Below are 27,332 nucleotides of genomic sequence, written 5' to 3'. Positions count from 1 at the left end.
TCTCCTTTCGCTGGTTCCCCCCCTCTCTGCAGCAATCCATGACACGAACATTCTTCTCGATTGCCCTCTCCTATCCTGGGTAGAGGCCCATATTCTGCTCAGCTTTTTTCACTTGGGGTTTGCTCACACTGTCTCTTTGTCTCGACCCCAGGAAGGTGGCTTCTCCTCACCCCTGCGTGTTCCCTTCTGTGTCCCGAAATGGCCTAATGCAGCACAGAGCCTGACTCTTTCTCTCTGTCACGTTGTCACTGTTTCACTCAGGCTCCATTTCCCTTTGATACTTAGTCCGATTCTTTATCCATTCCTTCAACGCGAACATCCCAGGATTATCGCCTTCATGTGTGTCACTCGGCTTTTCTAATTTTCATTGTATAGGAATCGGGCAGAGAGATTCACCAGGCACCATCTCTGATCTCTTCCCCACCCCCACCCCCCACCCCATCCCACCACTTTTTATTTATTTAAAAAAATGACAAGATTGACACTTGGAGAAATCAAAGATCATGCAGGCAACTGTGACTGACACAGGCAATGGTGACTCAGAATGGACCTATTTCCCACCAGGGCACACCAGGCCTTAAAATATGTGCACCTTGTACCTCTGTCCTGTCTCATTTTCCTTCAGTTTTCTCTGGCTCATTCCACTGCTGTCCAGTCAGCCTCTTTGCTGTTCCTTGAAAATGCCATGCAGGCTCTCATTCAGGGCTCTGCATATGCATATCCTTTGTTTGGAATATGCTTCTTCAACTCCCAGGTAGCCCTTCTTAATCTGAAATTGTTCCACCTAACCCACTACTCTCCAACTCTTTAGCCTGATAAATCTTGTTTCTTAGGCTGTTTGAACTGTACATTGGGTTGGTTCCTTCCACTACTTTATCCTGCTGCACTTTCCCACTCTTTCTTCTGCGGGTCCTTCCCCACTAAACCACAGGCATCTGAATCTGTCTCAGACTTTGGATTCTTGAAAACACTGCCCGGAAGTGCTCTCTGAACATAGAGCCACACACTCAGGTGCCAGTCGAGGGAAGGTTCTGGTATGGAGCACAAGGTTTGTCCTCAGCTAGTAACTTCAAGGTTGGTGATTCAAAACCACAGACTGGAGTCACACAAGAAAGGTCTAACCATCTGCTTCCGTAAAGATGAGCCAAGAAAAGAACCCCGTGCACTAGTTCTACTCCATAACACATGGGGTCACTGTGAATCCAAATCAACTGGTTTAATTACAGTGTTTGTGTTCTTTTCTAATTTGTTTGAAGAAATTTTTGGATGATATTAAATATTTTAGTTGAAACTGTTAAAGAAACAAAAATAAAATCAAAGCCTGAGGTGATCACTTAAGTAATTTGTGAGCTTTGGTTTTTAATGCCAAATGTCTGGTTCCGGAGATATCCTCAGTCATGTTTACCTAACTAAATATGTGAGGCCATGGCATAACACACAATAAGATCACGTGAGCTACAGCAAACAGTCAACAGATGCATGCTATTTATTTTGTTTTTTTCATCTTTTCATATTTTTTCATAAGCAACACAGCCATTTTGCTTATACGTTATCCCAAAGTATCTCCATTGTGGCACATTTTCCAAGTTGATAACTATATATATTGTCTGCAAAACAAGGTATTTTACAGACAATTATATACATCATGTTCTTGCATTGCAGCAATATACATTAATGTCTATTATTTCCTAATTATTGCACTATATTTTCATGATGGCTTCTTTGGTCCTCTCTGAAACTCCAAAACACGGTATAGACAATTTGTTCTGAATTATCTTTGGAGATAAAATTTGTTATTTTAAAAGTGCTTATATTTAATAGACTTGATTGCAGTCAGGCTTGTTCTGTTATTGTCTTGACATTCAAAAGCCTAAAGATAATATCTGAAAAAAACACTACAGTATCTACAAAGATTAAAAATTTGAGATGATTCCTTTAATCATAACTTCCAGAGGGAAAGTTATTTAGTAACATAGTTCTTTTTTCCAATTATGCTGTGAGTTTATCCATGTTTAGAATTTCAGAATTGATCCTCTACTAATGAATCCATCATTTAGCTGCCACAGAAAAGCAGGCCTGATGATCATTAAGTGCAACTGTATGAGTGAGTGAGCCATTGGGGAATATTAGGGCTCACTAATATCCTGGTGCAAATTCTCCTTTGAATACAAAATCATCATGCCAGAACAAAAATGTGAAATAAAATAAAAAGTAGAAATTATATCATTGGGTATATGCTTCTACTGTGGTTCAGGATACATAACTTTTTTTTCAAAGCATTTTCTCTAAAATAGTAGCCCCTCGATATTCCGAGAGACGTGTGGTACTTTTTATGTGTATGTTGAGAAATATTGTGGTCCATTTCCTCCTTACAAGCACATTAGCATATCCCTTTTCATCTTATTTGACCAGGATTCCTAAGCTTATTCAATCATAGAATCCTGTCTTAGGTGTTAATATATTAAGAAACAAACTGTTCTAAACATCATGCTTTGAAATGCATGACCACAGCAGTTTTAGGTTCCCCTCAATTTACATTGAAATGCAATATTACATAGTATTTAAGAGCATAAGCCATGTAGCAAAACTGCCTTTTTTTCAAACTTCAACTCTATTTGCTCATTATGCTTTTAGTTTTATGATTAAATGCAATAATGGCATATAGCCATTTACTACTAAAATAAATAAATGGGACAGTTTTCTGATTTTAAAATGTACATTTACACAGCACAGCATCAATATGCATGCTAATAGGGCATCCATGTTTAGAACAGGACAGTTTCTTATTTTTGTTTCTTCTCCAGATATTTTATAATATTGAATTTGAATCCTGGAACTTCAAGTAAAAATGGAATTGTTTAACACATTTGCAGTGTAGAGTGTTCAAATACATTAGTTGACTTTTTTATATTAAGTAAACTTTCTAGGAAAAAGGGTAACCATATTGTAGGAAAAGTTATGTCCAATGACCAAGGAAAAAAATAGATTTTTTTAATGTTTTAGAGACTAAGAATATGGATGCTTTGGTTCCTCTGCTAAATACTTTCCTAAGCTTATTTTGAAACAGCATATTGTTAGGCTGATGGAAACACGCTTTAGAGTTTTGATTATTCTATAAATGATAGCTCGTGTCTAGATGTCAAAAAAAAATAAGCAGTTTTCCAATTGCACCTGTTGAATTTAATCCACGGTGGAGAATCCTCCTTAGTGGGGTCATGGGCATACAGAATTTTCTCAGATGTGAAGCTCCTTTGGGCTTTCTTACCTTTGAGATGCCAAGTGGACTGTGGGTGTCACATCAGGTCAGACTCAAACCTGAATATGAGGCCTCCAACATATAAGACTCATTTCCCAGGTTTTAGTTTTAATCTTCCGTGATGAAAGAGCTTGTAGTTGAACTAAAGAAAGTATAATAGGAATCTTTGAATAAAAATCTATCAGATTCAATATTTCCTGTTTTTCCTTTTACTGAATGGATGGGTTCTTTATACCTCTTGGGGAAAAATTTATTATAAGTGCTCATCAAGTTCTTTACAGTAAGAATTATAATGGCTTAACATCCTTCAAGCTTTTAAATCATTTTGGTTTACATGCTTCATTTTCTGTTTTTCCATATGCAGTCACCCCAGAGTTGAGGGTGACCAGAACAAACATACAAACAAGAATGGCAGGTGGCGAAGCCCAGCTGGCCTTTCTGCAGCATGTGTATTTGCTCCACAATCTTGCCAACTGTATTTGATTGTGCCATGCCAGCTTGTTTCCGGCATACAGAGCTCCGAAACAACAAACTACAAGGAGGATGTGTGGGAAGATGAAACAGAAATGCATGGGGCAACTTTTACAGGGATTTTATCTTAACAGAGGAACTAAATTCACAAATAAACCTGCTCCAATAGCTGCTTTATTTTATTTGCACTCAATAACTTCAATGTGTAAAGAAGATGAATAGGCATGTACATTAGTAGGCATGGGAACTACATCTATGTCTTAGACAGCATTAAAACTTATTGAAAGCTTCTGTCAGATTACTTTTGACCTGATAACAAGATTGGAGCCAGTGGTTATTCAAATGAACTCATTCCATTGCGTCGATGCTGACTCAGTGACCTTATTGGACAGGGCAGAACCACCTCTGTAAGTTTCCCAGACAGTAATTCTTTATGTGAGTAGAAAGCCCTGTTTTTTCCAGTGAAGTGAGTTGTTGCTTTAGAACTCCAGACTGTGTGCACAGCAGCCCAGTGTGTGACCACTATGCTACCAGGGTTCCTGACTGAAGCCAGTGGTTAACCGAACTATTGTAGTCAGCCAGACCACACGCTTAAGTCTATGTGATATATCTAACTACTTAACAAAATATATGATTGATAATTTTTCATAGCTTGGGAGGGAAAACTGAATCAATTATCTGGATACACACAGAAGGGTAGGTCAAAAATGCATTGCTGTAAAATCATAGAAACCTTCATTAAACAAAAAACAACAAAATGTCAAGTTATGACTTGCAGGACAAGATGGCCAACTGAGCACACACTTGGGATCCCTCTGAAACAACCAAACAATGCCCTACAAGAAATAGAGACCAGGTGACCTGCAATATCAGAAAATGGCTTGGTAAGTGAACTGAACCGTCACATCCCAGAGACAGTGGGAGTGTGCAGGAAGAGAAGAAGGAACGGTCTCATTGGTGAGGCAGCAAGGGCCCATGACCACCCATCCCAGAGCTCACACAAACTACATGCTCTATGACCCATCAGGCATGATGTGGCTCAACATCTAGTCCAGAGACTGTTCAACCCACACAGCCTGGCAATGTAGACTGAACCCATAGGACTCAATGCAACCCAGAATCCACATGACAAGTGCAGCACCCAGACAGGCACAGCATAGCTTTGTGTCCATCTGTGGACCTGCATGGTCCTGCATCCCAACCAGGACCCATACACTCATTGTTCCTGGACTGAGAAAAGAATCCGCTCAAACAGAGCCTTTCTTCTTTCTTTGTCTCTTTCTCTTATTTCTCTTTCTCCTTTTCCTCTTGCTTGTTAAAAAAAATAGGCCCTTTTTTCTTTTTCTTTTTAGTATAATTCTTAATTTTTAAAATTCTTTTCTGAAACATACATTGATATCCTTTCTTCTTCTTTTGTTTTTTTCTTTCAAACTATTTTTCTTGGTCTCTCTCTCTTTCGCATTTTATGTCTCTCTCTCTCTCTCTCTCTCGTCTTCATTCTTGCATCTTCCTCCTGTGTTGGGGTTTCAATTATTGCTCAACAGCACTATTCAATAGACAAAATGCTTTCCGACAACCAGCAGTTCTCTCAACCTTAATAATTGTATCAAAGTGCTACAAAAACTGCAGTCAATACACACACATGACAAATAGGACAAGCAGTTAACAAGACTAAGATGCAGAGGAATTTCCTGAAAAAGAAAAGGCACTGAGCTACCAGAAAAAATAATGCAGAAGAATGTTTAGATACTTGCAACAGATGTAGCATGTACAAGTGCACAACTTAAAGCATAGAAGAACTATAAATATTACTAGAAAAACACCAAACAGAAACCTAGAAAATGAACAATCAGATAAGATAATTAAACAACCCTTTAAAAGAACAGAATAATAGAGTTGAAGAAATGGATGTTCAAATTACTAAGCTGGAAAACAAATCTCTCTATTCCAATCTACGAGTCAAGAAAAATCAACAACAACAAAAAAGCAAAGGAGTCTGAAAGAATACTAATTAGGTGGGACACCTTCGAGATGAACAGCACATGTTTCACTGGATTCCAAAACAGGAACAAACAAACAAATTCACAAATAAAACTGTTAAAACACAAGAAATTCTGGAGGAAATTTTCCCTGCCAGCAAAAGAAAAAAAAAGGTGGTGGTGGTAGGAATAACTACCCAGGAATCTGAGAGAACCCCAAACTGGAGAGACCCCCAAAATAAAAATATCACAGCATATCACATCATAGTTAAGTTTTCCCATATCAAGGAATCTTGAGAACAGCTAGGGATAAAATTACATTTACTTCCAAAGAAAATGCAATAAGGCTATTGCAGCAGAAATAATGCAGGCAAGAAGACAATGGAATGGCATCTATAAATCCGTGAAAGGAAAACACAGCTAGCCAAAAATCTTATATCCAGCACAATTATCACTCAAATATGAGAGAGAAATAATTGTATTTCCAGAGAAGGAACAAGTAAAGGAATTTGTGAAAACAAGGTCAATATTACAAAAAAATATTAAGCAGGGAACTCTGGCCAGATAATCAACAGCAACAACAGACAAACTTGAGATCAAGATATAAGACAACACCACACAGAAATCAACAGACTTAATCCAGCCTTAAAACAGCACAGAAATATAGGAAGAACAAAACCAGTAAAACCACACACACACACACACACACACACACACACACACACACACGAGATCAAAAGGACAGAAATACCCACATGTATCAATAACAACACTGAATGTTAATGGATTAACTGCACCATTCCAAATACAAAGTTGCACATTAAGAAAATAAGGTCCATTAGCAGGCTGCTTAAAAGATACACATCTGAGAGACAAAGACAAAAATAGGCTGAAAACTAATGATTAAAAATATATACCAAGCTAATAGTAAAAAAAAAAAAAGAAGAAGCCAGGAATGGCAATAATAGTCTCTGATAAAATAGATTTCAAAGCAAAAGCCACCATGAGAGACAAAGATGGGTACTACATAATTATTAAAAATACAATAAAACTAGAAGATATAACTATAATAAACATACACACCCAATGTAAGACCCTTAAAATATCGTCTATTATATTCAATACACAATTCTTAAGAATGAAAAGGCCATTGAGAAAGAAACTCAATAAAGGCCAAGAACAACTAAACAGCACAGATAACCAACTTGATCTCATGGTAAAATACAGAGCGCCCAAAACAGCAAAGTATATATTTCTCTTTTTTAAAAATCATTTTATTGGGGGCTCATACATTTCTTATCACAATCCATACATGCATCCATTGTGTCAAGAACATATGTACATTGGTTGCCATCATCATTCTCAAAATATTTGCCTTCTACTTGAACCCTTAATATCTGCTTCTCATTTTCCCCTTCACTCCCCCACCTCATGAACCCTTCATCATTCATAAATTATTATTGTCATATATTACACTGTCTGACATCTCCCCCCACTGTGTTCTCTGCTGTCCATCCCCCAGGCAGGAGGCCATATGTAGATGCTTGTAATCAGTTCCCCCTTTCTACCCCATATTCTCTCTACCCTCCAGGTATCGCCACTCTCACCACTGGTCCTAAAGGAGTCATCTATTCTGCATTCCCTGTGTTTCCAGTTGCCATCTGTACCTATATACATCCTCTGCTATATACATCCTCTGGTGTAGCCAGATTTGTAAGGTAGAATTGGGATCATGATAGTGGGGGGGGGGGGAGGAAGCATTTAAAAACTAGAGGAAAGTTATATATTTTATCATTGCTACCTTGCACCCTGATTGGCTCATCTCCTCCCCACAATCCTTCAGTAAGGGGTGTCCCGTTGGCTACCAATAAGCTTTGAGTCTCCACTCGGCACTCACCCACATTTTCAATGATATGCTTTTTCGTTCCTTGATGCTTGATACCTGATCCCTTCGACAGCTCGTGGTCACACAGGCTGGTGTGTTTCTTCCATGTGGGCTTTGTTGCTTCTGAACTAGATGGGCATTTGTTTATCTTTGAGCCTTTAAAACACCAGATGCTATATCCTTTGATAGCTGAGCACCATCAGCTTTCTTCACCATATTTGTTTATGCACACATTTGTCTTCATTGATCGTATCAGGGAGGTGGGCACCCAATGATATGATTTTTAGTTCTTTGATGTCTGATAACTGGTCCCTTCTGCACCTTGTGGTCAGACAGGCTGGTGTGCTTCTTCCATGTGGGCTTTGTTGCTTCTCAGCTAGATGGCCACTTGTTTATCTTCAAGCCTATAACACCCCAGATGCTATATCTTTTGATAGGTGGGCACCATCAGCTTTCTTCACCATATTTGCTTATGCACACGTTTGTCTTCAGTGATCGTATCAGGAAGGTGGGCACCCACTGATATGATTTTTAGTTCTTTGATGTCTGATAACTAGTCCCTTCTATATACCTCGTGGTCAGCCAAGCTGGTGTACACCTTCCATGTAGGCTTTGATACTTCTCAGCTAGATGGCTGCTTGTTTATCTTCAAGCCTTTAAGACCCCAGACACTATATCTTTTGATAGCCGGGCACTGTCAGCTTTCTTCACCACATTTGCTTATGCATACATTTTTCTTCATCAATCGTGTCGGGAAGGTGTACATCCTGGAATGCTAATTTAATAGAACAAAGTGTTTTTGCATTGAGTAAGTGCTTGAGTGGAACGCACATGAAACATTCTCTGAAACAGATCATATGTTAGGGCACAAAGCATGTTGTAATAAACTTGAAAACACTGAGATTTTACCATCTGTTTACTCAGACCATAATGTTTTAAAAATTAGAAATCAACAACAGGAGGACAAGATAAAAAAAATCAAATAAGTGGAAACTGAGCAACACACAACTTAATACTACTAGTAATCAATGATATAAGGAATGAGCTCAATAATTCTTTGAAATAACTGAGAATGAAAATGCAGCATACCAAATCTTTTGGGGCCCAGCAAGAGTGATACTCGAGGGTAATTTACATGACAAAGAAGGGAGAACCAAAATTAGCATATAATTAACAACTATGACAAGAACAACAAAATAAGCCTTCAGTCACTAGAAGCAAATAAATGAGAAATATTAGAGTAGCAATAAATGACTCAGAAAACAGAAAAGCAATAGAAAAAATGACAAGATAAAAGATTGGTTTCTTTAAAGGATTAACAAAATTGACATGCCTTTAGCAAACCTAACAAAGGAAAAGAAAGAGAAGGTGCAAACATCAAGAATAAGAGATGAAAGAGGTAAAACATGACATATCCAAATGAAATCTATGAAGAGTAAGGCATTATTATAGCAGACCATCCTCAAACAAATTTGAAAACAAAGGTGAAATGGAAAAATTTCTAGAAATGCATTATCTACTTAAACTAACACAGACTGAAGTAGAAATCCTTGATAAGCCCCTAACAAAAGAATATGATCAGGTCATTAAAAACTTACAACCAAAAAAAAAAGTTCAGGGTCAGTTGACCACACCCAGGAATTCTATCAAGCATTCAAAGAAGAGTTGACACTAATTCTACCTAAAGCTATTTCCGAATATAGAAAGGGACAGCAAAACCCTGAACTCATTCTATGAAGTAAGAATAACCCTAATACTAAAACGAGGCAAAGATGTTGCCAAGTATGAAACTACAAACCAATATCCCTCATGACCATAGATGCAAAAAATCTCAACAAACACCTGTCAATGGATTCCAACCATATAAACCATAAAGGGATTGTCACCATGTACATGGAGCCTTTGCTATTCCCTCTCCTAAGAAGCTTTGGAACCAAGTGGACAGATGCAGCCCGAGCTATGGACCTTCTACCAAATGCATCTCGGTGTCTCAGAGGGAGGAACTGACACAGGAATACTTCCAAAAGACACACAATCTGTGCTGCCTGGAAGGATACCCAAAGAGCCCCCTCTTCCCAGGCTTTCCAGACGTGGGTGGTGAGTTCACAGGAGCCCTTCTTGTCACCCACCCTAGCAGGAGTGCTGGGAGGGGAGGGGCAGTTTGAGTCTGAACTTGGGTAGGAAGATCCATGGGTTCTTGCACCCTGTGGCAGAGATCCTGACCCACTCTTTGCAGTCCGGCTGGAGAGGGGAAATTCAGGTCAGTGGTGGGCTGGCTCCCAGGACTGGACTGGAACTCTTGGAGATTGGACTATGATAGAATTCCTCCTGGGCAACTAGGGATGGGCTGACTCTGAGCTGGTGCAGTTTTAGGGGAGAAAATCAGCACCACAGAAATTCAAAGAGCTTTCACCTGCCTGCCTGTAAACCCATGCCCAAGTAGAATTGGGGCCTTACTCTTGATATATAAGTTCGGGGAAAACAGCTCCATCAGGCATGTGGGTAATGTTTCAGATAGCCTCCTCTGTCCTCCATCATGTTCGGCTTGTTAATCCTTTCCCGGAATTCCTTGGGGACTGCACAGGCAAACTTGAAACAGGATTTCGATGAAGGCAATATTTAATTGGTTTCTGCCTTTGGCTCTTGGTGAGGGTAGGCTGATGTTGAACTGCTTGGCCACCTTTGACTCTGGGTTCTACAAGTATGTAGGAATTACTTTGTACCCAGAGATGAATTAAAACAACAACCACAACAATGCTATGGCTCTGAAGCAACACTCAATTTACGTGCAAGATAAAACAACTCAATTAACTGGAATGAATACAGAGGTGAGCCCAGAGGAGGTCTTCAAGGAGGATTAGCATTAGGGAAGGAGATTAGGGCAGTGATGCTCAGCTGCTGGAAGGATTGGAAGAAAAAACTGATAGAAATAGAGAAAAAGACGAGGAGGCTATGCAGAAACTCAGGAAGGCTCTGCAAGCCAGGCTGACAAAACAAACCAACCAAAAAATTAGAATTAATTCAATGGTTAACACTAAAATATAGAACTGCAATCTCTCTACTTGGCATATCTCCTAAAGAAATAAAGAACAACACATAGACAAACGAACACCTATGCTTTTATTGCAACAATTTCTATAAAAACACAAAGATGGAAACAGTGAAAATCTTCAACCATAGGGGAATGGATAAACAAACTATAGCACATTCATAAAATGAAATAATATGCATTATTAAAAATAATGATGAGCCTGTTTAAACACCGTAAGACATGGATAAAATTAAAGAACATTATGCTTAGAAACCTTAATCAATCTCATAAACATAAATATTTTATGGCACCATTATTATAAAGGGAAATAAAGAAAAATGGTGTTCACACCAAGAAGTAAAACTTTAAGTACCATGAGGAGGCCAGGGGTTGGGGTAGGGTTAGGGAGAGGGAAGGCACAAGTGTGGAGAGATGGAGGGATGGTGAGGGGAAAAAACATTAAAAAATTTAAAAGACCACAAATATTAGGGAGCTTAATGAAACAATGCTTTTGATTTGATATGCAAGTCCATTTCAAGCAAACAAAAAGAATCCAACAACATATCAAATAATTATACACCATGATCAAGATTAATTTATACCAGGCACCTAAGGATGATTCAACATTAGAAAAACAATGAATATAATCCACCACATAAACAAAACCAAAAATAAGAGCCATATGATCATATCAATCAATGCAGAAAAGGCATTTGACACTATCCAACACCCCTTCATGATAAAAAACACTCAGCAAGATAAGATTAGAAGAGAGATGTTTCAGCACAATCAAGGCCATGTATGCAAAAGCAACAGCCAACACCTCACTAAATGAAGTTAAATTGAAAGCATTCCTCTTTCAAATAGAGCCAGACAAGGCTACCCCTTTCAGCAGTGTAGTAGAAGTCTCAGCCAGTTATTAAACAATGCAAAATATCAATGGAATCTAAGTTGTTAAAGAAGCAAAGTTCTTGCTATTTGCAGATGATATGATTTTATACATAGAAATTCCAAAGATATGAAAGAAATGTTTGGAAGCAATCGAAGGACTTGGAAGCATGGCAGGGTGCAAAGTTAACATCCCAAAATCAGTCAGATTGGTGCATAATAATGAAAAGAGCACTGATAAATCAAGCAAACAATATCACTTATAATAGCCACATATAAAATTAAATATTTAGGAATAAACCTAATCAGAAAAGCAGAAGAGTTATAAAAAGAAAATTACAAAATGGTACTCCAGGAAATCAAGACAGACCTACATAAATGCAAGATTTTTCCATGCTCATGGACATATCAAAACAACCCAAAGCAAACTATAAATACAACATAATTCTTATCTAGGTCACAACTTTGTTCGTGATAAAATGGACAAACTAATAAGTAGCTTTATATCAGAGGTAGGGTGGAGACCCAAAATTAGCAAAGAACTTCTTAAGAAGAAGAACAATGTAAAGGTCTTTCACTCCTGTTACCCAGCCACAGTAGTCACATCAACCTGGTATTGGGACAATGACAGACACGTAAGCCAAATCAATAGAATATAGAACTCAGAAGTAAATCCATCCACTCAGACAACCCATCTTTGCCAAAGGGCCAACAAGCACTAAATGGTAAAAAGATAGTCCAAAAAAGGGTAGAAAGCACAAATGGTACTTGCAAAATCTGACCTCGACCTGATTAAGAATGAAAAGGTCCCATGTACAAAAATAAGCTCAGGATGGATCAACGACCTAGATGTAAATACCAGCACTATAAAGATCTCCAATGAGAAAATCAGAACACACAGGCCCCAGTGCAAGATATAGAGACGCTATCAAATATCAGGAAGGAAACACTCCCAGATGATAACAAAATAAGGGGTAACTCCCAAAAAAGCATTTTTTTCCAAAGCTATATAATTTTTTTACAAAACAACTTTATCACCTTCAAAGTACTCTCCATTACACTTAATATATCTGTCAAATCTGCAATTCCATTCTTGGAAACATTTTCCAAACTCATCTGTTGGGATGACTGATAGCACCTCCCTAGTTCTTTTTCTTCACCTCCTGTCCTTTCATGTCGCTCTTCATGTGCAGAACAAAAGAAGTTGCATGGAATGAGGTCAGGTGAGTCAGGTGTGTGGGGAAAGAGAGGTTGCTGTTTTTGCTACAAGCTGCCGCACTGAGATGGCTGCATGAGCAGGTGCATTGTCTTGGTGGCAAAACCAGTCCCCCGTCTGCCACGAATCAGGCCTTTTTTTGTCCCACGCTGTTATGCAATCTTTAAGAAAAGCTTGATTAACGATCTGACCTGGTGGAACAAATTCCCAATGCACTATGAGTGGACATTTTCATCTGCGTGAGTAATTGACGGACGTCCAGAATGAGGTTTGTCATCGATCGGCATTTCACCTTTTTTAAAACCAGAAAACCATTTGAGTACACGTGAGTATTTCCCACAGCGCTGTCCTTGTAAACTGTGTTCAACACCACCAGTTTCTGTGGCATTTTTCCTGAGCAGGAAATAAAATTTCACAGCCACACACTGTTTTCTTAAATCAGCCGTTACAGAAAACAAAGTTTGAGCAAAACTACTTTCATAAAAAAATTCACTGTAAACCAGAGAAAACCTTCCCAGGTGACACCGCTGAGTGCACTAACTCAGAGCAAGTTGCTCCATACTCGCCTAGTGGGGAAAGCGTGTACTACCAAAGCCCTGCCCAGCAGAGCTCTTTCCATTGAGCGGGGATACCAGGTGATAGATGACTGGGTCTAAGCCACTTTTACAAGGGGCTACCCCCCAAAAAGGGAATGCACTGGGCAGAGCGAAGCTTTTTTGGAGGGGGGAGTAGAACACCTCATCTTTCTCCCAAGGAATGACTGGTGGTTAGAACTTCTTTAGTAAACAACTTTCACGTTGCAGTGAATTGCCCAGCACGTAACCCCGTATGCCACCTGGTGGTGTAGTGGTTACCCATTGGGCTGCTAACCACAAGGTTGGCAGTTCGAAACTACCAACTGGTGCTCTGCAGGAGAAAGACCGGGTTTCCTACTCCCGTAAACAGGTACCTTCTCAGAAACTCATACATTGGCATTGGCTCCATGGCAGAGAGCCGTGTTTGTCATTGCATTAGCATAAAAGCGCCTACAGAGACACATTTTATAAGCACCTACGGAGTAAGAAGCTGACGATGTTTCGAAGGTCAAGAGACAGAGCCCTTTATTAATTCTGGAATGAGATCAATACGGAGTACGTACAGTCCACACAGTTTGCCCTTCCATATTTCAGCAAGGGGCCCTCTGGAGGAACTGGGACAAGGAACCTAGAGTGTTTACACTGCCCTGTTCAGAGCACTCTACCAGGACCTGGATCTTATACAATCCATATCATTTTAGCCCCTAGACAAATGGAGAACTCGGGCCATTTCCCTTACTCTGCACATTATTAAAGGTTCAATGCAGCCACTGTCCCCAACATTCTGGCAACTGGAAAACGTCACCCCATCGAAAGCTCCCACACTGTAATGAAACCTGTCGCTGTGAACTCATTCATCTTTGGTTTACACACAAATTCCTTGCCAGTGCAGAGCACTGGCTACCATACATGGGTGCTGGTTGAGCAGTTCCTCCCTGGATGCTTCCATCTCCTTCCCAGCCCCTAGAGAATCAAAAACTCACTGCCATTGATACCAACTCACAGAGATTCTATAGGGCATGGGAGAACTGCCCCTGTGAATTCCTGAGACTCTGTTTATGGGGATCAAAAACCCCATCTTTCTCTCCATGGCAGCCATGGGTGCTCTTGAACTGTGAACCTTGCTGTTAGCGGCCCCACATGTAAGCACTACACCACCAGGACTCCTGCAAGAGGGTGACAAAAGGACACTGCACCGATCTCACTCAAGTTATCAGCTACGTGATGGCAGCAATCCTCCTGAATCCAAATATCATGGTTTCTTTATTGTCCCTAAGAACAAATTGAGGCCACACCTGACCTCTGCCCACTTCTCAAAATACTGGACAAATGGGACAAGAAACAAGGAGGTGAAAATACAAAAGATTCCTATGAGCCATACAAAGCATTCATATTTTGTACCATACTTTTCAGCTTGTTTTAATCAAATACAAAAAAGGAATGTATATGAGAGGTTTCAACGTGTTCATTAAAAAAAATCTCTTATTGTTTCATGCCATTTTCTATAAACTGTTTGGAGTCCCCTTGTATAGCGTGGGAATGCTGGTTGTGAGTTGGGCAGCTAACCACAAGGTCAGCAGTTGGAAATCCCCAGACAGCTCGTTGGGAGAAAGCTGGAGGCTTCTATTCCCATCAGGGGTTACAGTCAAGGACCCTCACCTGGGCAGTTCTGCCCTGTCCCATAGGGTCGTTATGAGTCAAAATTGACTTGATGGCAGTGAGTTTGGTTTGGGGTTTTTAGTATAATGTAAGGAGCCCTAGTAGTGAGGTGGTTCGTGTTTGGCTACTAAGTGTAAGGTCAGCGATTCAAGCCCCCAGCTGTTCCCTGGGGAGAAAGATGGGGCTTTCTACTCCAGGAAAGAGCTCTGACTCTAACAACTCACAGAGACAATTCCTCTGTGTCTCATAGGGTCACCAGGAGTTTGATTTGGGTTTTTATTTTGGGTCTTGTATAATGTAAATGTATGATGTCATCAGGAGAGCTCAGTCCCTGGTGAAGGACATCGTGCTGGGTGTCATAGAGGGGCAGCAAAAAGAGGCAGGCCCTCCGCCAGATGGACTGACACAGCGGCTACAACGCTGGGCTCAAAGAGAAGAACGGCGGCGTGGATGGTGTTTCGTTCTGCTGCTCGTAGGGTTGCTATGAGGGGAACCACGTCAGTGGCCCCTAACAACAATAATAAAATAATTACAAATAAAGCCAAGCCCCGCCCTAACCCTGGCTAAGAAACAATATGACTCGTATTTTAGAGACTCTACTATTTGTCACCCTGCCTTTCATCAAGAGTACCACATACAATGTATCTAAATAAAGGTGGGTTTCAGAAAGTTTTGGGAAAAGTAGAATTAAAAAATGATGATGATTCCCACAAACTTGTTGAATTCTTCTTGTCTATATCATTTAGTTTGTGCTTTTCTTCTAACTTTATCTGGATGGAAACATAAGATATTCTTCTGTGATTCTTTCACTCAAAATAGTGTTTGTCAAATCCATCTATATGGATGTCTTTCCCCTTGTTTATCTTCATTGTCATAGAGAACTTCGTTGTATGAATATACCTCAATATATTTATTCATACTCCAATGCATGGACATTAGGACTTGCAGATTTTTTCTATTATAACTAATGCCACTGTTAACACACTTATATAATCTTATATAACCCTGCTATAAAGACATAGGTTCTGCAGATATTTAACTACAAATGGATTTGCTGCAATGTAGGAAATGGACATCTTCAAATAACTTTAGGGCATGTGAACTAACCAACCTGTCTTCCACAATTGTTGCACCAATTTATGCATCTCCACTAGCAGAGCTTGACTCCTCCATATTTCCAGAACTTGGAAAGGTCGGACATTTACATGTTTACCAATATGTTCAATATAAAATCTTATTTTATTTTGGCTTTGATTTTTTCCCCTTCCAACTAGAAGTCATAACCTTATTAATGTTAGAAATAGTACGCATTTTTAACAAAACTACATTTAATCTTTGAAACATAAGAAAGTCTTTCTTTTCAGATGTTAATATTGCCAATTAGATAATAACATTTGTAACAGTGTTACTGTTGTTCTTCAAGGCTGCAGGCTGCCTTTGCCCTTGACATAACCAATCTACATATGTCCCTTTCTTCCACCCTTCAACCTCTTCCTCTTCACTCTCTTCTTGTATAGTTTGGGTTGGTGTGTGTTCATGAATGTTCGAGAGAGCTTCACCTTGAACTTTGAACTTTTTAGCAGTTGCTAGCTGTGCTTGCTAAGAAAAATCTTTAATCTGGGCTTTTCAACAACACTATGTAGGTATCTGAAGAAGGACAGAAGGACGATTGTAGTCATCGTGTTTTGTGATGACAAAGAAGATAGTCTTAGATGTCCTGATCCTGACTCTAGTAACTTCTGTAACTTGCTTGAGGCCCCGGTTGGACATAGCCCTCGGTGCCTTTCGGGAGTAGTAGCTATGAGTTAGGCTGCCAACCGCAAGGTTGGCAGTTTGAAATCACCACAGACTCCGGGAGAAAGACCGGGCTTTCTACTCTCATAAAGAGTTACAATCTCAGGAACTGACAGGGCAGTTATACCACTGAATGGCAGAGAGTTTCATTTTTTGGTTGGTTTTTGCTTTACTGACTGCTTCCTCACTGATTTCAGCTACTGCCTCCAGCTAGGCTTGTTGTGTGGTGCACTGCATTGAATCCTGTTGCTGGAGGCTCTGGTGCTGGTTCATCATCATTAATTTCTGCTGCAGATCCTGTTTCAGCCTGGGACTGTGGAGACTCCTGCTCGGGAGCAGAGACACTTCCTGTGGCTTCACTGGGCATTTTGTACAGGGAACATGGAACCAAGATGGCGGAAGAAAGAGAATTGTGGCCTTAACTTTCATTTTCCTTATTGCTAATTAATGTGAGCGTCTTTCATACGGTCATTGGCTTTTCCTGTGTTATGAAGAAGCCAAATTAACACTTTTGAATATTAAAACTATTGACTTTATTTTGAAAACTTCTTTTTGTTCTCGTTATTCTTAAGGGTCAAAGAAAGAGGAGACATCAGCGGTGCTTCAGTTCTAGTGCACCTACCATACACTGCATGTCCCCAACCTGCAGCTCATGACCCTACCCACACCACGAGCATTGCAATAGCGAGCCTCTCTTTGATTACCCTGTCAGTAGTGGACAGCAAAGTAAACGCAGAAGCCTTGGATTGTCAGTGGATTTCAATCAATAAAGATGCATAAATCAAATTTTCTGAATAGGACCAATATCAAGTGATGTTCCAATTCAAAGTTCCTTAGCCTTTTGGATATTCCATGAGGGAAAAACTATTCATTGTCCCCAAGTAACTGTTTCCTGGCTTTGCTTAATAACTGAACCCTGCCTTTTATGATATTAGCATTTAGTCAAAGGCTACAATACCTCAAGCTCCTTAACAGCTATGAATAGGTGACCACTTTTAGGTTAATAAAGTATCCGCAGTAATTTAAAAGTCTTTCTGTCCCCTTTCTGAGGCTGATAATGAAGATCTGGTGCTTGATCGTGGAGCATGAAAACAAGACCATTCACTGAAGACGATAGAGTCAAGATTTCTGGATTCTCGATGAGTTTATAGGGTCCCCAAGCTGCCCCTGTCCTTTCCAGCTCCTGATCTATACATTTAAAGCAGTTTTACTGCCACTTCATCCACAGATCATACAATTCAATAGTTCAGTCATTTCAATAAGAATTATGCAATCATCATCACAATAAATTTTAGAACCTTTTTTCCTTGTAATGTTTCCAATTGTGGCATAGATATACTCAAGAAAACATTCTCCAATTCAACAACTTCTACATGTGTAATTCAGTGCCATTGCTTATACTCTTTAAGTTGTGCAACCATTATTGATATCCTTTTTGAAATTATTCTGTCACCATTTGCATAAACTCAATCTCCCTAAGTAAAAACTCTTCCTCCTTCACCCATGGTAACCATTGGTCATTTTTTTTCAGTAGTTTTCTCGATATAATATTCACATACCATATACTTCCATAGCTAATTCTCTTGTAAAAAGAGTTGTATGTACATCATCACAGTCAGTTCTATTGCTCTATTCCACCTCCCAAATTCCCCACCTCCCAAATTCATTGTTTGTTCTCCAATGCCCCTTCCCCTCCCTACCTCTGTCCCTGAGAAACCAGTGCCATCAATTACTGTGTATCCACGCCTTCTGTGCTTCACCAACTGGGAAACCTCACAGAAACAAGAAAAACAAAAATGAAATGAAACAGAATGAAGACAATAATAATATAAAGATAAAATTAAAAACAAGAGTAAGAAAGAAGATCACCAATAATAGTTTAAAGCCATGGAAAAAATCTGTTGTGGAATAAATGAGAAATATTTATGCCTATAGCAAATTCAGGTTGGGTCAAAAGAGAGGTCAACTGACCAAGTATCATATGATATGTCATGGTTCGATCCACCATAAACAAGTTTCCAGTAATCGTTGTCTGATAGTAAAGCTGTTCAAGTCCCTCGCCTGCGACCAGAGGGGCTCTGCCAGAGGCTTAATCTGACTGTATGCTCTACAAATGGATTTTGGTTTCCCCACTGTCCTCCACAGCCTTCTACAAATTCAGTGTTCACAATTTAAGCTCTGATACTTTTCCCTTCACCACATTTGGATTTTGTTATTGTCATCTTTGAATCACACAGGTTGGTGTGCTTCACTGATGTGGAATTAGTTGGCTCAGATGGCTGCCTGTTTGAATACAAGCCTTTAAGACCCCAGATACTATTCTGACTTCTAACTGGACACTATATGCTTTTTTCACCACACTTTGCTATAGCATGCTTATCTTCAGTGGTCTCTTAATGAAGGCAAGTGTCCTGCTATAAGACTGGATTGCTCTTGGATTGGGGCTAGAATTAAGTAGGACCCCAGGATCCATCTGCTTGTCCACAAGTTATGAAGGACTCTCATTTACTTTGGTGGTAAAACTACCACCACCACCACCAACAAAAACCCAACAAAGACTAGAAAACCATAAAAGAAGAGAAATATTGTTGATTATCCCCCTGCAGCAGTGGTTCTCAACTTTCTTAATGCCATGACCCTTTAATACAGTTCTTCATGTTGTGGTGACCCCCCAACCATAAAATTATTTTTGTTGCTACTTCATAACTATTATTTTGCTACTGTTATGAATCTAGTGACCCCTGTGAAAGGGTCATTTGACCCCCAAAGGGGTTGCAACCCACAGGTTGAGAACCACTGCTCTGGAGTATAAGGTGATTACATTTATAATATCAGTAATTTATCCAATGCCGTAGGATTTCAGGTACTGTTGATATGAGTGTATGCGAGTATAGTCTAACTGCAGGCTGCAATCCATGAATTGTTTTGTACAGATTTCTTCCAAAGGCAGATCCTTGCTTATCAGATTACTACCTATCATATTAATGCAAGGGGAACATTGAGGTACTAATATATGGTGTTTCTGTATCATCTTTCATTGGATGCCCACTAATCCAGGGGTCCCAATGACCACCATTTCCACAGTCTTGAGGATAGCCATCCTTCTTGGCTTCCTTCCCTACCAGGGAATTTCAGTCATAAATCAAATGGCTACAGGTAGTTTGAGGTAGGGCCCAGTTTGCTCAATCGGACTTCCATGTCAAATCATCCTGGTATGGTCCTTGGGGGATGCCATGTTCCCTGTAAGGCCAGTGTCTAAGGCCATAATAGTGCTTAGCCTATGGCATGGTTCACTGGGGATAGAAACATATTTGAAGTGTTTGTCCAGGAACGTAGAACCAGGTTTATTCTCTCCTTAGGTTCACTACAATTCTTGCTTTGCATCCATCCTGGTGTGAGATAGTTGCTTCCCAGTTATGCACCATTCCCACCAACAGAAATATCGTGCCTCTCTGAAATGCAGATGTTTCCTTCCCCTGCTCTGAACTTGATTTTCCAAAAAGGTTCTCCTCTCATTCCTGCGGAGGCTCTATTGATCTGTACAGTCTTGTCTCAATGTTGTATAGTATCAAGTGGATTATGCTTCCCACCTCTTGATGGTGTCCCTCGAGCCAATGTGAAGTCTTCTGTTTTGAGGTGGCTCCTATGAAGTGTACATCAGGAGGGTGATTTATGGTTAACAGCTAGCAGGCAGACTTTCTACCCTTTTGTTTGGGAATTGGTTGCTAAGATTTAATTGTTTTTCCTTATAGTTAGTGGACTCATACAACATTTGGCCTTTTGTGATTGACTAAGTTGACTTAGCCAAATGGCTTCCAGGTCCCTTCATGTTATGCGGTGTTTCGTGGTTTCATCCCTGTTTTTCAACGAACTGCAGTATTCCATTGTGTGTGTGTACCAGTGTTTCTTTATCCATTCTTTCACTCTAGGGCATTTGAGCTGATTCCAGTTTCTTGCTATTGTGGACTGTGCTGCTATGAACATGGGAGAGCATATATCCTCTCGTGTTGTGTCTCATGTCTTTGGGGTATATACCTAGTAGTGGTGTTGCTGGATTGTATGGGATATCAATTCCCAGTTGCTTTAATTATCGACATATTGTTTTTCATAGTGGTTGTATGTATTTACTAGTTCACAAGCAATGAATAAGAGTTCCATTTTATCCCCAACTTCTTCAGGCATTTGTTGTCTGTTTTGTTTTAATTAAGCTAATATTGTGGGTGCAAGGTGGTATCTCATTGTGATTTTAATTTGCATCTCCTGGATGGCCAGTGATCATGAGCATTTTTTCGTGTTTTTGTTATTCTTTGTCCAGATATTTTTAATATCTGACAGATGACCAGTTTCTCCCAAATCCAGCCTATCCTCCAAATGAGCCAGGAAGACATGTCTAAGTAAGGGTGAATTCTCAGAAGCCCCTTCTTTTCTTCAACTAAAGCTATTTGGTTCATTTTCTTTGTGTGTTTACTCTTTTTCATTTCTAGATAATCTTGTGCTTCCAGTTTTTAACTCTGCAGACATCTTAAGCTACCTCTGCTATGGGGGAGGGGGAGGAAACATTTGTACCCAGTCAAGGTGAGATAAAATCTGAAAGAAGAAAGTCGTCAAAAGTTTGTGTGTGAGAGTTTTACTACAATGCTGAGTTAGTGCAGGCAAGAATAATTGATGACAGATAATCAGACCAGCAGGGGTGTCAACCAAAGTCAGGCCAGCTGCTTGCCAGCTTCAGAGGTGTGCTTGTGTGTGGTGAAGCCATGGCAACTGATGTTAGACAGTGACTTCACACATTGCTCTACACACACTAAGGAATTTAAATAAATGATGTTGACTGACTGCCCAACTGGCTTTGACCTCCCTTCAAAGAGTGGGGGATACTAAATAAACTCAAGGTTTTACCATAATAATACCTGCTGACCAAGAATGTTGCCAAGATGAATGAGCTCCTTTTTGAGGGGCAAAATGTTCTTCTCTCAAGACTGGCACTAGATGGATGCTCAATTTACCATCATTTGAATGGAACTTTATGTTGCTTCAACCCTACCCTGATTCCAATATCAGCTAGAAGTCTCCTAGAAATCCAAACACTCTCTTGTTGAGACATTTCAGCCAAAATGTGACCTATCTTGACATTAGTGGTTTGCTTTGTCTTTATTATCTTGAGATCTTAGGATGGACTGCAGTTTGGAAGATTGTCTACTTTGGCGCCCACCCAAGACAAAGACTGCATCTACATCATATAGAATTAGAATCATGTGGCAGTAAATCTCAGCTGGTCTCTCCCCCTCTCCCTATCTTTCCTTCTCTCTCTCTCTCTCATTTTCACTGTATTCACTGCCAGAATGGCCTCTTTGTGTTTAACCTAAACCCCTTGAGAAATGATTTGTCAATTCTGTATTGTTTGTTTTTAGTGGGAATAAAGAAAACACAAAAGGATAAATACTGTATGAGACCACTTGTATAAAGAAAAGTTTTTTAAATGACAAAGACTTTCTTACCAAAGGAAAGAGGTTTGGGAAATTACGAAGGGGAGGAGGGCGAGGGAGGGAGGCTGAAGCAATAAGGCAGAGCAGTGGTTGGCGAACTAGGTCAAGGGCCGTATATTGCTGTTTCCATACATAACATGTGGCTTGGAGTGAAATTGAAAAAAATTAAAGGAGATTATTCAGGTAATGTTGATTTCATTTGTTTCTAAAATATATTTATGCCTCTCCAATAATTTTTAAATTATTGGGAAAGTATTGGCTCTTCCAACTCAAAAGTTCACTGATCCCTGGGCTAGAGGGTTGACAGGTACTAACTGGGTCAAGGGAAGACAGTCATTCACAAGAGGTAGAAGAGAAATCAAAGGAAGTGGGACAACCTAATGGGGGATTTGATAAGTAGCTTAAATTTTTTAATAGGCGATTGATTATCTGGCATGTAAACCACTACCTACTTCAAGATTTCAAAAAGGAAACCTGATGTTCTGTGCTTGCATTCAGTCTTAAAGATAGATTTAAAACACGCTCACACACCCATTAATTCACAAAGTGGGTGCTTTAGATTGAGTTCTTAGTTAACTCAGGTAAGCTCAAGCTCTTCGTTGTTCATTCCTTTTTTAAATCTCCTTTGTATGCTGCGCTTAGATCCTTTTTTCCACTCAAACCAGAGATTGTGAAAAAATATTTGCACTTATTGTTTAAAAACCTAATATGTAAAAAAATTAAAAGGAGGGAACTCTTGCCTCATGAACTCCATGGTCTTGTTGCTCCTAGGTGCCACCAGGAACCCTCGTGGTGTAATGTTAAGCTGCTAATCACAAGTTCCCCAGTTAGAAGCCACCAGACATTCTGTGGGAGAAAGATGTGGCTTTCCAATCCTGTAAAGAGAAGTAAAAAAACAGCCTAAGATGAGATGTATCAGGCAAATAGGTTAGGTAGTTTTATAATAGATCCCTGAGCTAGTACACTATACTCTGCTTGGGAATTTGGGGGGAAACCATTCTCTTTGATGAGAGAATGATAAGTGAGGTGAAGGGTGTTATCTCCCATCACTCCTTTGCCTCCTGCCTCTGACTAAATGAAGACGTCATGCTTGAACTTCTGCGCTCATTCTCCAACCACGAATTGAAGACTGAGATCGTTTCAGAGATGTAGGGCCAGAGTTCTGATGATATTTAACCCTAAGCTAAGCCAAATGGCTACCTCCCTCCAGTCCTGTTATACAAGGAAAACATTCTGTTAATTGCTAGCCAGATACCTGAAGTTGTAACAGAACACATCCAAGTGAGCATATTATGACTCGGTTTTTCACTCACATTAATTAATATACTTGTTTTGCCACTTTCAATCTTGCTCATGCTTAACATGAGTGATTTTACCCAAATTTTTTACTTCCTCTGACACAAAGTAACTGACTTTTCCCCTATCTTAATTTAATCTGAGTTTCTTCTCTGAAATGTTATTTGAGGACTAATTTGTCAATCAATCTATGCTTCTTCAAAAACATTATAAATAAGTTAAGTCATTTGGGGGTTTTAAAGGGGAAATGATCAGCTCAGGTGTATATTTTAAAGGCTCCCTTGGTCTGCTGTGGGCTGGGAGTCAACATCAAAGCTGAAAGGTCACTTGGAATTTGCTACAGTAGTCCCGTCACAAGGAGAAAGGGGAAGTGTGGACCACAGTGGCACAGCAGAGGTGATGGCAGGTGTTCATATCCAGAATGCATTTTGGAGGAATGGTCAGCAGGTCTCACTCATGAATTGGATGGTGAGTGTGTTAGGAAAGAAAGCAAGCAAGCAAGGGTAAAACCCGATTTGAAGTCCGAATGATCATGTGACTGGAGATGACAGTAGCAATGAACACTACAGAAAAAGGACGGTTAGACATCAAGTGAATGGACGGGGCATTGAAGAGTTCTCTTAAGCATCGTGAGAAAAGCATGACAAGAAGATCCCTTATGGGAATTTCCATTCCATTTCTTGTGTTATGTTTCCTCCATCTAGATTCTTCGCCTCCCTTTTGTTCTGTCTGTTATGAAAGGCTTGGTGAGTGTCTGCATCCTGCGAAACACTATCTCCTCTCCTCTTCCTGACTAACAGAACCTTACCTTTGCTCCAGCCTGAGGATGATACACCTTTATACATTACACATTAGTGAGATGTCACAAGGAGGGGACAGAAAGGACCACGGCTTCACTTTTTCTTTGTGCCAAGGAGTACAATTAGATAGATATTAACTTGCCCATTCCATATTACATATGTGAAAGACCCTGTGACATTACTATCTCCATTCTTCAACTCAGTGAAAAGGAAAGTTGAGTACAGGAAACTAAATAACAAGCTCAAAAGCAAAGCAATCAGACTGCTACTCCATCTAGTCTAAATCCACCTAATTTACTGCCTCCAAGCCCCGGCAGTGCTTTAGTGATCCCAGATGGTGTTTATATGGTCATCAGGGACATTCCATTACATTGAAAAATGATTCCTGCTATATACTTGTCTCTGTCCTCAACCTATTGGGACAATACCAATAGAAACATCTGTCAGTGATTTTTCTCTTCTTTATTAGAAGGATTTATAATAGACTGTCACCCCTGCTGCTCTTATACCCCTGCCTACAAAATAGTCCAGAGAAAATAGCAGGTACACAAATATTAAAATAGAGCATTGAAAGAGACGCTGATTTAAAGTCATAATTAAAAAGATGTAATTTTTAAAATACTTAAATTTGATATAAAATATCCATTCCTACCAGTGGGAGCAAATCTGTTCCAGATCAAAGAAAACCTGTGAGATCTAACTTTTAGAAAGTTCTAAGGCTCCTAACTGCCACTTGTCTCTCATTTTGTTGTATTGTGAAGTTATGTCACTTGTATTCCAAATGCCAGCAGGGTCATACAAAGTGAAGAGGGTTCAGCAAAGCTTCCAGACTAAGAAGAGACAACACAGAAAAGAAGGACTGACTCCTTGCTTAGGAAGAAGGCAGCCCTAGAAACCTCATGCAAAACTTCTGAGCATCGCTAAAAAAAAAAAAAAAACACACACACAAAAAAAAACTTCTGAGCATTGTCAGATACTGACGACCTAATGTGGTTACACATTAGGCTGCGCTCTGCAGAGGCAGCAGTTCAAAAGCACCAGCAGCAGCTCCACCAAGGACAGACTGGGCTTTTTACTCCCATAAATAGTTACAGCCTTGAAAACCTACAGAAGGTCATTGAGAGTCAGCAATGACTCGATGGAAGTGAATTTGGAGAGCTCAAGAAATGAATAAGAGCAGAACATTGTCAGAAAGAATGCCAAAGGATCACATGCCTCGGGTCAAGGTGCACTCCAAATTTGACTAAGGAGGAGCGGATTTGAAATGGGATGGAAAGCATCAAAGTCTATACCTAGGCAATAGTGAGCTGAAATAGTCTGGTGTTGGACATTCTGGATGAGAAAATCATATGATTACCATGGTGAGAATAATATTACCAAGAGAAATGGCATCAAATTTATTGTCAAAATGGACATTGCAAAATCAATGGTGAAGTGCAATACTGTCTGTGATAGGGTCCTATTTCTCCACTTTCAAGGAAATCCAATCAATACAACGATTGTTTAAACTTATGCATCAACCACAAAAGATAGTGATAAAGAGATTGAAGAATTCTACCAATGATTTTATTTAGAAATTCATCAGACATATGATCAAGATGCACTCATACGTATTGGCAATTAGAATGCAAACGTGGGAAATAAAAAGGAAGAAAGAGTAGTTGGAAAATATGGATTTTCGTAATAGAAATAAAGCTGGAGATTACATGACAGAATTTTGCAAGACCAACGACTTGTTCATAGCAAATACCTTTTTCAATAATACAAAAGACAAGATGACTATACACATGGACTTCTCCAGATGGTATACACAGAAATCAAAGTGACTACATCTGTGCGAAGAGACCATGGAGAAGCTTAATGTCAGCAGCTAAAAAAGGCCAGGGGATGACTGTGAAACAGACCATTAATTGCTCATATATAAATTCAGGATAAAGCTGGAAAAAAATAAAGCAAATCCACAAAAGCAAAAGTATGACCTTGAGTCTGTTGCACTTGAATTTTAAGAACAGATTTGACACATTGAACACCAATAGCAAAAGACCTCATAATCTGTGGCAGGACGTCAACACATCACAAAGAAAGCAAAAGTTCATTAAAAATACAAGAAGAAAGAAAAGACCAAAGTAGATGTCAGAAGAGTTTGAAACGTGCTCTTCCCCTTGGAATATCTAAAGTAAATACAAGAAATGAAGTCAAAGAGCTGAATTGAAGATTTCACAGGGCAGCTAGAGAAGACAAATCAAATATTATAATGAAGTGTGTTCTAAAAGTTTAGAGTGGGAAAACAAAAGTGAAGAGGCTCTGAGCATATCTTCAACTGAAAGAACTCAAGAAAACTAAACCACAAGTTGCGATACGGAAAGATGCTATGGACAAAATATGACGTGATGCAGGAAGCATCCAAAGAAGGTGGAGAGACCACACCCGCCGAGTCACCGGAGCAAAGAGAACTAGCTGGCATGGCACCACTTTGGAGGTGCTGATGAAGAAGAACCAGTGCTATTGAAGGCAAAAATTCAAGCTGCACTGAAAGCATTAGCAAAGCGAGGTTCCAGGAATTGAAGGACTACCAATTGGAATGTTTCACCTACCTGAAGAATCACTGGAAGCACTCATTCATCTAAGCCAGGAATTTTGGAATGAGTTTCTTGGCCAACTGACAGAAGAAATCCATATTTGTACCAATTCCAAAGAAACATGACCCAACAGAATGCTCAAATTATGAACAATATCGCTGATATCACAAGCCAGTACAATTTTTATTAAAGATCATCCAGCAACTGTTGTAGCGGTACATTGACACGGAGCTGCCAGAGGTTCAGGCCAGATATAGAAGAGGGTGTGGGACATTGGCTATCATTGCTGATGTCAGGTAGATTTTGGCTGGGAGCAGAATGATGTTTACTTGGGTTTCATTGACTATGTCAAGGCATTCAACTATTTAGATCATAACAAATTATGGATGATCTTGAGAAGAATGAGAATTCCAGAACATT

General features: G+C 39.7%; 1 pseudogene; it reads right to left on the bottom strand.

Moving 5' to 3' along the window:
- Positions 1-16,340: 16,340 nt before the first annotated feature.
- LOC142422667 (nascent polypeptide-associated complex subunit alpha pseudogene) lies at positions 16,341-17,121 on the bottom strand (annotated as a pseudogene).
- Positions 17,122-27,332: the final 10,211 nt, after the last annotated feature.

The sequence above is a fragment of the Tenrec ecaudatus genome, chromosome 12, assembly GCF_050624435.1.
Source record: "Tenrec ecaudatus isolate mTenEca1 chromosome 12, mTenEca1.hap1, whole genome shotgun sequence".
NCBI lineage: Eukaryota > Metazoa > Chordata > Mammalia > Afrosoricida > Tenrecidae > Tenrec > Tenrec ecaudatus.
Note: the sequence above shows the minus strand (reverse complement) of the source record. Positions and strands in the feature narration are given on the sequence as shown.